This window comes from Thermobia domestica, chromosome 7 (assembly GCF_964235325.1).
Source record: "Thermobia domestica chromosome 7, izTheDome1.hap1.1, whole genome shotgun sequence".
Lineage (NCBI taxonomy): Eukaryota > Metazoa > Arthropoda > Insecta > Zygentoma > Lepismatidae > Thermobia > Thermobia domestica.
This window is the reverse complement of record NC_137460.1, coordinates 288,197,593-288,209,653: the sequence shown is the minus strand read 5'-3', so window position 1 is coordinate 288,209,653 and position 12,061 is coordinate 288,197,593. Positions and strand designations below refer to the sequence as shown.

General features: G+C 36.2%; 1 protein-coding gene across 2 annotated transcripts in view; it reads left to right on the top strand.

Annotated features, from left to right (window-relative positions):
* Positions 1-7,396: 7,396 nt before the first annotated feature.
* LOC145691010 (uncharacterized) overlaps positions 7,397-12,061 on the top strand; it is a 150,530-nt gene continuing 145,865 nt past the window's right edge. For both annotated transcript variants that reach the window (XM_081766509.1, XM_081766510.1), the window contains exon 1: positions 7,397-7,695. The gene's annotated coding sequence lies outside the window, so the exon portion shown is untranslated. The remainder of the gene's footprint in view (positions 7,696-12,061) is intronic.

Here is a 12,061-nt window from a genome sequence, read left to right as displayed (position 1 = left end):
ATAACATTATTTTGGGAAATAAGGTAATATCTGGTCGTATTTAGTCCTTTCCAATCAATTTTCATTCATATTTGTGGCTTAGGGGATCTTCAAAAGAATTCAAAATTTTATTTCAAAAATCTTCTTTAAAATTTTTTCATTTGTAAAGTCAGCCATAGTAGCTTCTTGGAGCATCCCTTTGTTTAACCTAAATTATCTGTGATTGGATCTTCCGCAATCACAGTTGTGGTTGAGATTTTTCGGCTCCTTTGATCTTGAGAGATACACCTATCATCGTATGATTACGTCACAATGATCTTCCAATTGGGAATCTTCTTCCTGTTGTCTTTTTTCTTTTGGTTGATGAAGCCGCCATGATCAGGTGTGTAGTGCGTCTGATCTACAGAAAATCAACAATTTAATTCAGTGTGATTAGCTGATAGTGGACAAATTTTTGGAGTATGAACTCTTGAGGACTGCGGCGCTAGACAAATTAGTTTGACTTGCTCATTGTGAAAGGGTACGAGGAAGCAAGTTGCGGGGGTCAGGTTTGCACGTTGTCGCCGGAACCGTGAAGACAGCATGGCTGCAGTCCAGCTTTAAAATTATTTTTTGACGTCCCAAACTCACCAGGAGGTGAGGGGATGAAGAAATTTAATCCATGATGCCCAAGGTAGATATGTGTCTCTGAGGTGAGCAAGTAAGTGACTATTTTATTCAACAAAAATTCCCTTTTCGGACGAGTTGAACATGCTAAATTTCTAACCTCTTTCGGATTGGAGAAAAGTGTTATGTTATTGGCGTGGTGATGTCCACCAATATGTGCTAAACGCTGCGTAGTTTTCCCTAAGTTGTACATTATACAAACTCAACGATGTAACATAAATCACTCGTTCAATGGAGGGGGGGGGGGAAATTGTTCTTTGGAGTTTCAGTGTGGACGTTTGTTACCAACAGTCCATGAAATGTGTATACTTTCGAGTACATACATTTCACCCCCAAAATTATATTTTGAATATGTAATCTCGTATATTCTTTTTTTTAATTTATTATTTTTCCGTACTGCTATATTACATAATTAAATCCATTCTCTGGTTTGTGCTCACCTTCACTGTAGTTTGAATACGATGAGACAAAATGTATACAAAGTTTCGACTCACATCGATAACAAGGGTGCTTGCATAGCTATTGCTAATGGGAGATACTCGTCAGTGACAACACGTTCGTTATGTATTTTAAATTCCTTACACCTGAGACCGGAAATTCGAATATTAAGCACATAATTTAAGACTTTTTTTTTTCAATTCAAAATTAAAGCTGAATGGTCGACGTCCCATACGTCCTCGGTAGAATGGCAGGGTGTGTGCTATATTATTAATCTGTTGAATAAAGTGATTTTTATATGTTTTAGGTTAAGTTAGTTAGATAGTTAGGCTAGGGACTAGGTTAAGTGTACTTTCTTTTCATGTAGATTTATTTAGTGTATGTATTGTCTCAAAGAAAATGTTTTGTTGTGGAATCAAAGTGGATGAGGTCTGAGCTCATACAAGGGAGGTCACCTTGTTGGTATAAATCCTCCGCGCTGACCCTACTTTCACAACGGTATCTAAAAGAGAAAATACTAAGAAAAGAAAGTATAGTATGTAGCACACAGCCGTAATAAGTGGTACCTGTGTAGTACAAGGCTCATGTGGTTATAGTAGTAAAGGTCTTTATTTTCAAATTGTTTTGACTAAACTAAACGTATGTAGAATTGTTCATGTTATGTGAAGAGAGTATGTAATGCAATGATGGTACCCATTCAGCTATGTCAAGAATTTCCTCAATTTCCAACCTTTGCGATTTTTTTTTTAAATGTATTCTCCTGTTATTTCTTATCATACAGAAAGTTAGTGTAATAAAGTGTGCGAGTCGAAACAAAATCTTTCATTGTCCAGTGCAAAGCTAATTATTTTAAAACTATATAGTAAAGTAACTTCAATAGTATTGTTGGTACTCAGAAAGTAAAGTGTTTAAAGCAGTACGTAACGAAAGTAAATATAGCGTCTTGAAAACTCACAGAATCGATTTCACTTAGTGTGACCGGGGTTGGAATCACAGACCTGCCAGGAAATTTCACTTCGTTAATAGGATCAACTAAATTCACTTTGGCATTCAGTTTTTTTTTTTCGAAATTCCATCCCGTTGCGCGATTTAGATTTGATTCGAGAATTTTTTTTATCTGGGTTAGTAAACACACACATTTAGATTTTCGAAGCACTCACCGTCAGTTTCACTCTTGGGTCAGTGTCTTGTTCTGTCGGATTGTAGTTTGTAACCTTATCTCGCGATGGGATGCAGGCTATGAACTGCGGATCGGGATACTGGGCTGCGAGTGAGAATGAAGGAGGCTTAGAAATCTTTATATTTAGGGTCAACTTGAGTTCTATTTTCCGGAGATGATTGGTGTAGTGGATGGGTCAGTGGGTGTTGATAGCTTACTCGTCTGGGCCCGGTGGGTTCGCGTTCAGCGGTCAGTGACACATTCACGCAGCCATAGTCTCGAGGAAAGGGAACATCATACAGAAACACAATATCAGTATCATCATCATTATTTTTATTTTTATTTTTTTACATTTTTTTTTATTTTACATTTTTATTTTATTTATTTATTTTATATGATTTTTTTTTTGTAAAAAGTTGAGACTTTCGCTGCTACCAAAGCAAGGAAGGTATCATTCTGAATGTTGGTAGAACATAGACTAGCATGGTAGTGGAACTACTGTCGAAAGTAGTTTCATGTTTCAAGTAAAGGCAATAAAAATACAAAAGTACCAAAAGAAAATGAAATCTTTGTTTTACGTCCCACGTTATTTCGGTTACGCTAAAGGGGATGGTGATGATGAGAAATGAATGAAAAGATGGAATGAAGAAAGTGAGAGAAAATGGGAGAAACCCGAGAAAACCCACGAGCAGGGTGTTTATCCACCACAAAGTCCACACGGCGCGAGCTGGGATCGAGCCAGGAACCCCAAGCATCGGCGGTGAGCGCTCTACCACTGAGCCACCGCGCCCCCAAAAGTACCAAAGGAGTAATAAAAAACTATCAAGTTTTGTCAATTCACTGGTGATAGGTGGTAATGAAAAGTAGGAAGGTATAACCCGTAGTAGAATTCTGTGCTCACATATTTAATCTATGATATCCCCAATTATTCAATATATTCAGGATTGTTAGTTATAATATATTCTAATACTAAGTATGTTAGTAAATGGTAATGGAAATAGTCGTAAGTGACAGAATATAAACATGACTGAATTATTAAATACAAAATAATATAATCATAAAACAAGTGCGAACTCTGGAAACAATAGTAAAAAAGACAAGCAGGAGAGAAATATTTTAGTGCTTAACTATTCATTGATATTTCGGCAAAAGCAGCGGGACTAAATAGATCGTACATTATCACTGGAGAGAAACCGAATGTTACAGTGAATGGGGCTAATTGTAGGAAGAAAAATCTAATCAAATAAAACCCATCTAAAGTAAATTCAGACAGGTAAGAAACTATGAATAAACTCAACCACATGAGAAATTGCACAGGAGAAACACTAAAGTCGAGATCCGAACAAAAATATTCTAGAAAACACAGAGCTTACATTTAAAAATCGTATCGGTTATATTATTATTTGCAATTTTTTCAATATCAGTTCATTGTTACGTTTTGTGCATAAATTTGTCTCCAACTGTATTATTAGGAGCATTACTTCTACTATTCCATCTAATTACAGTACGCGTTGATACTACGATAGTATAGGTGTAGGATAAATTCTGGATTCTTGATTGTTACGTTCTGTTCGTTTTTAATTTTAATTATATTTCTATTTTAATTCTACTGTTTATTAAAAATTATTTATTTTGTACTCTTTATTACAAAATAAATACAAATATTATTTAAAAAGTAATTAACAAGGAACACAGACAGCATGATAAGTAATCAATTGCCGTTGAGTTCATTTTCTAGTTGCTGCCATAATCTGGATTTTTGGCTAATTCAAATTTCGATCACATTGTAATTTCTATGGATGACAACACTGAAAAATCTTCCGATTCGTATTTTCGGGTGTAGAATAACATTATCTATTACTGTGGTAAGTTACATTTCATTATCACTTTTCACTTACGAAAAACTGGAAAAAGAAAAATTTTTAGCTTTTGAAAAATATTTAGTAGTCTGCACCCTGAAGATTGTTATTTCTGTTGTGGGTTGTAGTTTCCGTTACACTTGTATAAGGGGAGTGCCGGTCCTGGGTTCGAGTTCCGGATATCCGTATTCGAAGCGCCAGATGTAATGGGGTTCGATACTCGTTTGTTCCAGTCCGAGAAGACTAACTAATAATAATGTTGGGATCCGAACCTTGGATCTCCCAAAAATCTCCTTTACAACATCATTCAAATGCACAAATTAGTAAAATGAAGTAAGAGGCTAGCAATAAACAAGTATCTTCACTCCTCCACGGTCCTAGGATTCGGGCGTCGCCCTAACTAGAGACATTTGCCGTTTACCCACCTTCGCTGCTGCGTCAGCTTCAAGGTATACCAGTTAATACCTGTAAAAAAATACAAGTGGGGCAGCAATGCATGGTTTACGCCAGATGGATAGTGGGAGACGAAAGTAATGTTTGTCCTTCACTGCTTATAGATACCTTACCTGTTTGGTTCTAATCTAAGCCATGGACACTATAAGAAAATAATATTCTCCATTAGCTGAGAAAGACAATATAAATCACACACTTTGACATTATGAAAAACTGCTTTCACTGCATATTGAAAAAGAAAATATTTTGCATAATATTCATCTTTAACCTTTAATTTCACTGGAAATAAAACATTTACAAGCGTATGACAACACAAAACACAATACTTCACTTAAACGAAAAGATGGCCCAATCACTGCGATATGTGCACCGAAACGTAAGCGAATTAATACGCGAAATTATCGACCGAACGCAGTTTACTGCCGGCACTTCACTTCATCACTATATGAAGATAAGTTTATTTGATGTTTTCATGGTATGGCTCACAGTGACACTCCTCTCTGCGTATGTTCATTCAAAAGTCGACCATAAATATGAGACGAATATGCATTCCTCACACAACAAAGTTACAAATTACTAATTTGGGTAGTTATGCCATTGTAAATATTGCGTGAAACTCATAAGGGAACTTAAGAATATACTGAATGGTTCACTTTATACATTTGCTAATATGATTTCCATGTTAGAGAGCTGGTATTTTTGCGTTTGTCTTGCTTTGTAGGTGTTGACGCTCTCTCTCTGCTTTTTCGCGCGCACTGTTGCCAGTTCACAGCGCAAGAATACACTGACTAAACTAAAATATAGTTCGTAGAAAACATTAAGCTTTGACTTTATTCTATTGCTAATAATATATAGTGAATGGTCCATAGGTTAATAGAAATCACATTAAAAACACTGATTGTTCGAATAAGTTGTACAATCGACGATTATTGATAGACTTCACATTGTCACGTATAACTCTGTCATCGTCATGAGGACTTATGCGTGGGCGTTTCTCTCGAGGGTAGCTAAATTTTTCTTCTTAATATGGACTGACGGGAGGAAGTAAGAGTGTCTGGAAATGTGAGGTACCTTTTGGGTGAGAAATTCCTGAGCATTGTTCTTCTCCAACTGTTGATTAGTCGCATTTAATTTCCAAGAATTGATGTTGGAATAATACGAGGGTTGGTTTAAAAATTCACGCCAATCCATCTTGTTATACTTGTATCCCTAATCCTTTTTCTATCGTGTCCTTCGTTTAAAAATGAAATAAAAAAGAAAAAAAATGCAATGATAATCGTGGTTTAGTTTTATTTGTAGATACCAGCCTGAAAGCGGTTCTAAGCATTTAAAAAACAGACAGGAATGCTTAATGTCAGCCCTATTTGTTTAATATATCCCAGATTATAATGATCTAAACACACACGCCAACGGGAAAGGGGGAGGAGCAAACAGAAAGAATGATTATGTAAATGAATGTCAAAAATAGAAGTGTATAAATCACGATAGTTGAGAAGGGGCCCCAACCTACTTCACTGGCCCCGGGCTCCAGTTTGCCTTACGCCGCCACTGTATAATTATATATATCAGTGGTGTCCAATTATAATGAGCCTGAGGACCATAACCGTATTTGCTCACAAGGTGAAGGGCCGCAGCTAATAATAATAATAATAATAATAATAATAATAATAATAATAATAATAATAATTATTATTATTATTATTATTATTATTATTATTATTATTATTATTATTATTATACTACAAAAGAAAAATATAAAAATGTATTTGAAATATTACATTCAATGTGATAAATGAGGATGACTAGGAGAGTTCACAACGGCTGGGATATCTACATCCAATCCTGTTGTTGCGAGCCGCAGAAGATGTAAAAGAGAAGAATCTCCAAGGCAGCTTCTGAAGCGGTTCTTCACAATTTTCTTGGTGAATTGGTATGGTTGGTTTGGTTTGGTTAATTGGAGCAATCGTTCTTTCAGCCTTGCCTATAGCTACATTACTGACTCCAGTGTTGCCTTGGATGTCCGGGCCTTTTTGTTGTGCAGAAGCGCTAAATGGATGCCTTATTTCGAAAGAAGGGTGGAAACATTAAAAGAATGAACATAAATGAAAATATTATCAGTAATAACAATCGTATGTTGTGAGAGCTTTGTGGGCTGCAGAAAATGGTTCGGCGGGCCGCCATTTGGACAACTCTGATATATATATATGAGCGGATGAAGCGTATACCCACCTAAAAAATTAGCATTACACCACTATATATATATATATATATATATATATATATATATATATATATATATATATATATATATATATATATATATATATATATATGTGTGTGTGTGTGTGTGTGTGTTATTGCACACTCAGAGACAAGAATAGGATGACCCGAAACATGGAGAAGGTCTGGAGGATGAACCACTAGCAACAAACCGACAAAGAGAGGGGAAGATAAAGTAAAAACTTTTCTAACCCCAAGTCGAGGCATTTTTCCTTGTAGCAACCAATCCTTCAGCGAAAAGTTTCTTGAAATAATAGTGATATTTTTTAAACTTGCTCCTTACTTTAATTTCAGTGGTAATAATGAAAGATTCATCGCAATTTGCGTTGCATTTTTCAATTTGTATCGCATTTCCATGTTTTGGCATCGCACACATATTCAGAACTACTACTTTAAAAATTAGGCTAATAATATACGTAACGTACTCGTCACTTCCCGAGGACGCACGAAGTGCAGTCTTTTACAGATTATTCGTTTGCATAGTTATCTAGCCATTTTTGGCTATATCTAGGTATTGATTTCAGCCACTTTTTCTCTCTGGGTGTTGGCAACAGTGTTTACAGTGGAAACATGAAAAATACAAATTTCGAGAATACGAATACATAATGTTATATCTTGTCTGCCGCTTTTCTCTTAATTTTTAACGAGTTTATTTGTTACCCTATTTGATCTATCTTACATTTTTGTTGTTATCTCTGTAAATTGCCGATAGGTCTTATTTAAGACAGTGGCTACATTCCTGCGTCGTATCTGGCGCAGCAGAAGTGAAGTTAAGAATTCGAATGAAAAGATACTAGGGCGAAACATGGTTGTCTCGGTAAAAAATATTAACGTAACTACAGTTACGTAGCAATGTAAAGTGTAAGTTTTGAATGTTCTACTTTCTATTTAACTCCTGTCACCGTAAGCTTAGTCAAAATACATATTTCATATTGTTACTTTCCGATGTTTGTAGGTGATTGACTAATTGGCATATAGGTATACTAACCACAGAGCAGGATATAGAAAATATGTAACTTTCGCATAGTCACTGTCAACTGTAACCTCATGGCTGAAAGGAAACAATCCTAAAGCGTGCCGTGTGCGTGGGTTTTCTCGAGATTCTCCTATTTCCTCCCACTCTTCATTCCACCATTTCATTCACAGACATGAAATATATTCTTGTCTGTGATTTCATTTATTTCTCACCATCACTGTTTGCTTTAGCCTAGCCGGCATTATCGTGGGAAGTAAAGGCATTACTCGAGCAGACGGTTCTACCAAATTTTCACACATTTATTGCATTTTCCGTTTTCTTCGTGCAGAGTATAAACTAAATGAGGAGCTAATGCATGAACCACGAAGCAACTTGTGCTAGGTGGCCACTAAACGCACGAATGCGTAACCGAGTCGGCAACAGCGCAGCAGGGGTCCGGAGCGGAGCGAGGGGGTGCGTCCGTAGCGAGCAGATGCGTCAGCGACGGGGGGCATAGGCATAAACAAGGATAGTGGAAAAATACATAAAATATCCGCAATAATTTTCGCCTTCAAAAACACTTAAATACTCGTAATAATTCTTACCTTCAAAACGGCTTCAGTGCTTTTCCGGGTACAAATAGCCCGGTGCGAGGAGGAATTCCTGAATTTTTACTTTTCCACATTTCGCACAATTGATTTTACGCTTCATCATACCATGATACTGCGGAAACTTTATAATATGACGCTCTTAACGACACAAGTCTTTGTAATATAACCGTATGTTTGCAGTGCACCCATCGCACACATCCATGACTAACGTATAAACCGGAAATTCCGGCATTTATTTCTACCCTATTTTCATTCTTGTATTCTTCCGCTTCAGTTACAAATACAGTACTTACGCTACCGTTCAAAACTCATTTCAATATGTTGTGTGTGCAATGACAGAAATTACTTATATTAACACACTCATTCCTTCACGAAAAATGTTTGACATCATATTTTACCTATAAATTTAGTTTTTGGTAAAACCCTCTGCTTGAGTAAACCCAGTTGGTTTTTGCTGTGCAGTTTTTATGCCATACACCCGAATGCCGTATTTATACACAAATCGTAAAAGACTTGTAATTTTGCTACAATTATTTCTGGTACTTCCCTTAAAATTTACCTATGCCGAGTGAAATATTTTCATGTAGCCAGTGGCTCATTCCACGTCAAATCACCCAGAAAAAATCCGAAATGTCACCCACCGATTCAGATTTTAATGGAACTTCGTGTACTTGTGAACACTACTATGGTATGAAGACCTGTAAAAATTTTCTTCCGAAATCCTAATAGTTTGTGAGGAATACGGGACCAAAGTTTCAGAATTTCAGGCATCCCGGTCGTCCTCGAGACCATCTAATATTTCGTAGAGCTTAATACAAAAATTTACATCTCAGTATCTAAGCAGTGTATCATTTCGAAATTTCTACCCGAAGTTTATGTAAGTCTGTAGAGCTAATAAAAAATAAAAAAATAAAAAAAAAACACCATCAAGATTGCTGTACATTAAGGGTGGAAAATGCACCCTTGCACTTCAAAATAGTGAAATTTTTTGTGTAAACTTCTAATTTAACATAATGCGCATTATTGGTGTGAGGCGGACCAATTACCTTTTTGTTTTTTTTTTTAAAATTGAACTTTAAGGTATGTTCTAAGAGACTGTAAAATAAAATTAGTGGTTTTTTGGGGTTAAATTCCAAAGTTGGGCGTCCGTTTCCAGCAAAATTTTAAAAATTTACAGGAAAGATATGGATAATTTGATCGTTTGTGTGCTTGATAATATATAAGAGTCTCGAAAAATCTGTTTATTTGTTATATATAAGCGGTTACAAACATGGGACTATACTTCGAGCGGAGGGAACTACTTGGCGCAAGGTAACCGAACAGTTGCATTGTGGAAAGGAAACGAGCATTTATGTTATCAACATGGCGAATGTACAAGGGCAACGAACTAACAGATTTCACATTTGTGAAGCAATACGTTGATAACGAGCAAAATCTTTCCAAAGTTTGTGAAGAGCACGGATTAATGAACCTAATAACAAATTGCAGAAAGTATGGAAAGGAAATAACAGCGAATAAACGTGGCGAAAGCGGACGCCCAACTTCGGAATAAATGCCGTTTTTGAATGCTTCGGTTAGTAATTCTCGTTTAACCCTTCAAGGCCAACGCGCCAGCTTTTCGTGTCATCTGTAAAGTGTTATTGCCATTGATGGAAGCAAGGTATTGGCATATTATTGCTCGATTCACTCACACAGGTCTCAAGTAATTACTAAGTATACGTGTTGTTTGTGTTGAAATATGTGGGGGTTCAGAGAAGCGGGATAACCAGGCTACAAACATTCATTCTCGAAATTTCATAGTTTTTTTTTTTTCTGTTTGCCGAACTATTAATATAATCGAAGTGAATTTAATGTTAAAATTGAATTAATTTTCCAAATCTACAGTCCATTATCTTTCAAATAATGTAGGAATGAAGGTAATATGACAGTCTGGGTGGGATGGGGGTGGGGGCAGTACCGGATTATTTTTCGATTTGGGAAGACGTACTTTCATAAACGTAATTTACAAATAGGAACAACAGGGCCAATACAAAGTGCAGATCAAAACTCAATTTCGGACTTGTTTTTGTCAACATTTACAACAGCTACATTTTAGTCTTCAAAACGAAATAAAAATAATGATTGAACTTTTCCGCTATATTAAATTGAAAATTTGTAACCAAAGAAAGATGCAAAACACCTTGTGCATGAAATCAATTTCTTACCTCGTCATATGCCAATCACAGCTATTGGATTTCAATATTTGAGACTGAAGAAACTTGCTAATTCGTTTAAGCAAAACGCAGCCTGTATTGTTCCTCCGCAAACTGAACCTCCTTATCTGAGAAATAATATACTCTTCCAGTACCTTTAGTAAAGGGGGCGCACACAGAACAAATAATATTAGATATCGGAACATGGCACACGTCGTCTTTTCCTGCAGAAGGCCAGTAAAAGGATGGAGCCGGTCCAAAAGGGTGCATAAACTTGACTTCAACATCATTTTCCTCTTCATCTTTACCTAACGCTAACCCAAAAAACCAATGGTTATCGTAAACACATGCACCATACGAATTAGTGATGATGTCCGTGATGTTCATTCGAGAAGATGTCTTCTTCAGTAAAATGAAAAATGGAACTGAATCTGGATCAGCACTGATTCGCTTTGTCCCAATCGAGGTTTGGCTTAGAGGAGAGAACTGATGATATGATCGTGTTCCAGGAATTGTTTCTGCACCAGAAAAACGACTTCGTAGTTTTTTTTGCGTGTATCTATGAGATTTTCTTTCTTCAGCAAGCTGAAATTTATATGCTCAATGCGAGATCTACAGAAGGTAAAAACATTTTCTGGCGTATTTAAAAAATCAGAACATCTTTGAAGGTTTTCTTTAGTAAGCAGACGTTTAATTGTCCCACCAATACCATCACTTACCAAAAAAACCACTAATTTTATTTTACAGTCTCTTAGAACATACCTTAAAGTTCAATTTTAAAAAAAAGAGCGACAAGGTAATTGGTCTGCTTCACACCGATAATGCGCATTATGTAAAATTAGAAATTTATACAAAAAATTAACTATTTTCAAGTGCAAGTGTGCATTTTTTTACCTTTAATGTACAGCAATCTTGATGATGTTTTCTTAATTAGCTCTACAGACTTATATAAATCTCGGGTAGAAATTTCCAAGTGATACATTGCTTAGATACTGAGATACGAATTTTTGCATTAAGCTCTACGAAATAATAGATGGCCTCGAGAACGACCGGGATGCCTGAAATTCTGGAAATTTTGTCTCGTATTTCTCACAGACTGTTAGGATTTCGGAATTAAAATATTACAGGTCTTCATACATTAGTAGTGTTAAGAAGTACACGAAGTTTCATTAAAATATGAATTGGTGGCTAACATGGCCTGGGTGATTTGACGTGGAATGAGCCCAGTGCAAATCTTTTAGGAGACAATAAGAAAAAAAAGTAGTGAAAGAATTATATTTTTTTTAAATAGTTACTTAGAGGTGTGCCAAAGTAAACCTGCACGCATTCTTCTTGCCAGATTCACTTCAGAAGGCCTTCAGTGTAGGTACGCGGTAAGGACGGTTGCGCAAAAGACAGTAATAATCATCTGCTAAGGTGCTACTCGGTTCGCGTACGCGCCTTTGGCATGGGAGTCCCGGGTTTGATTT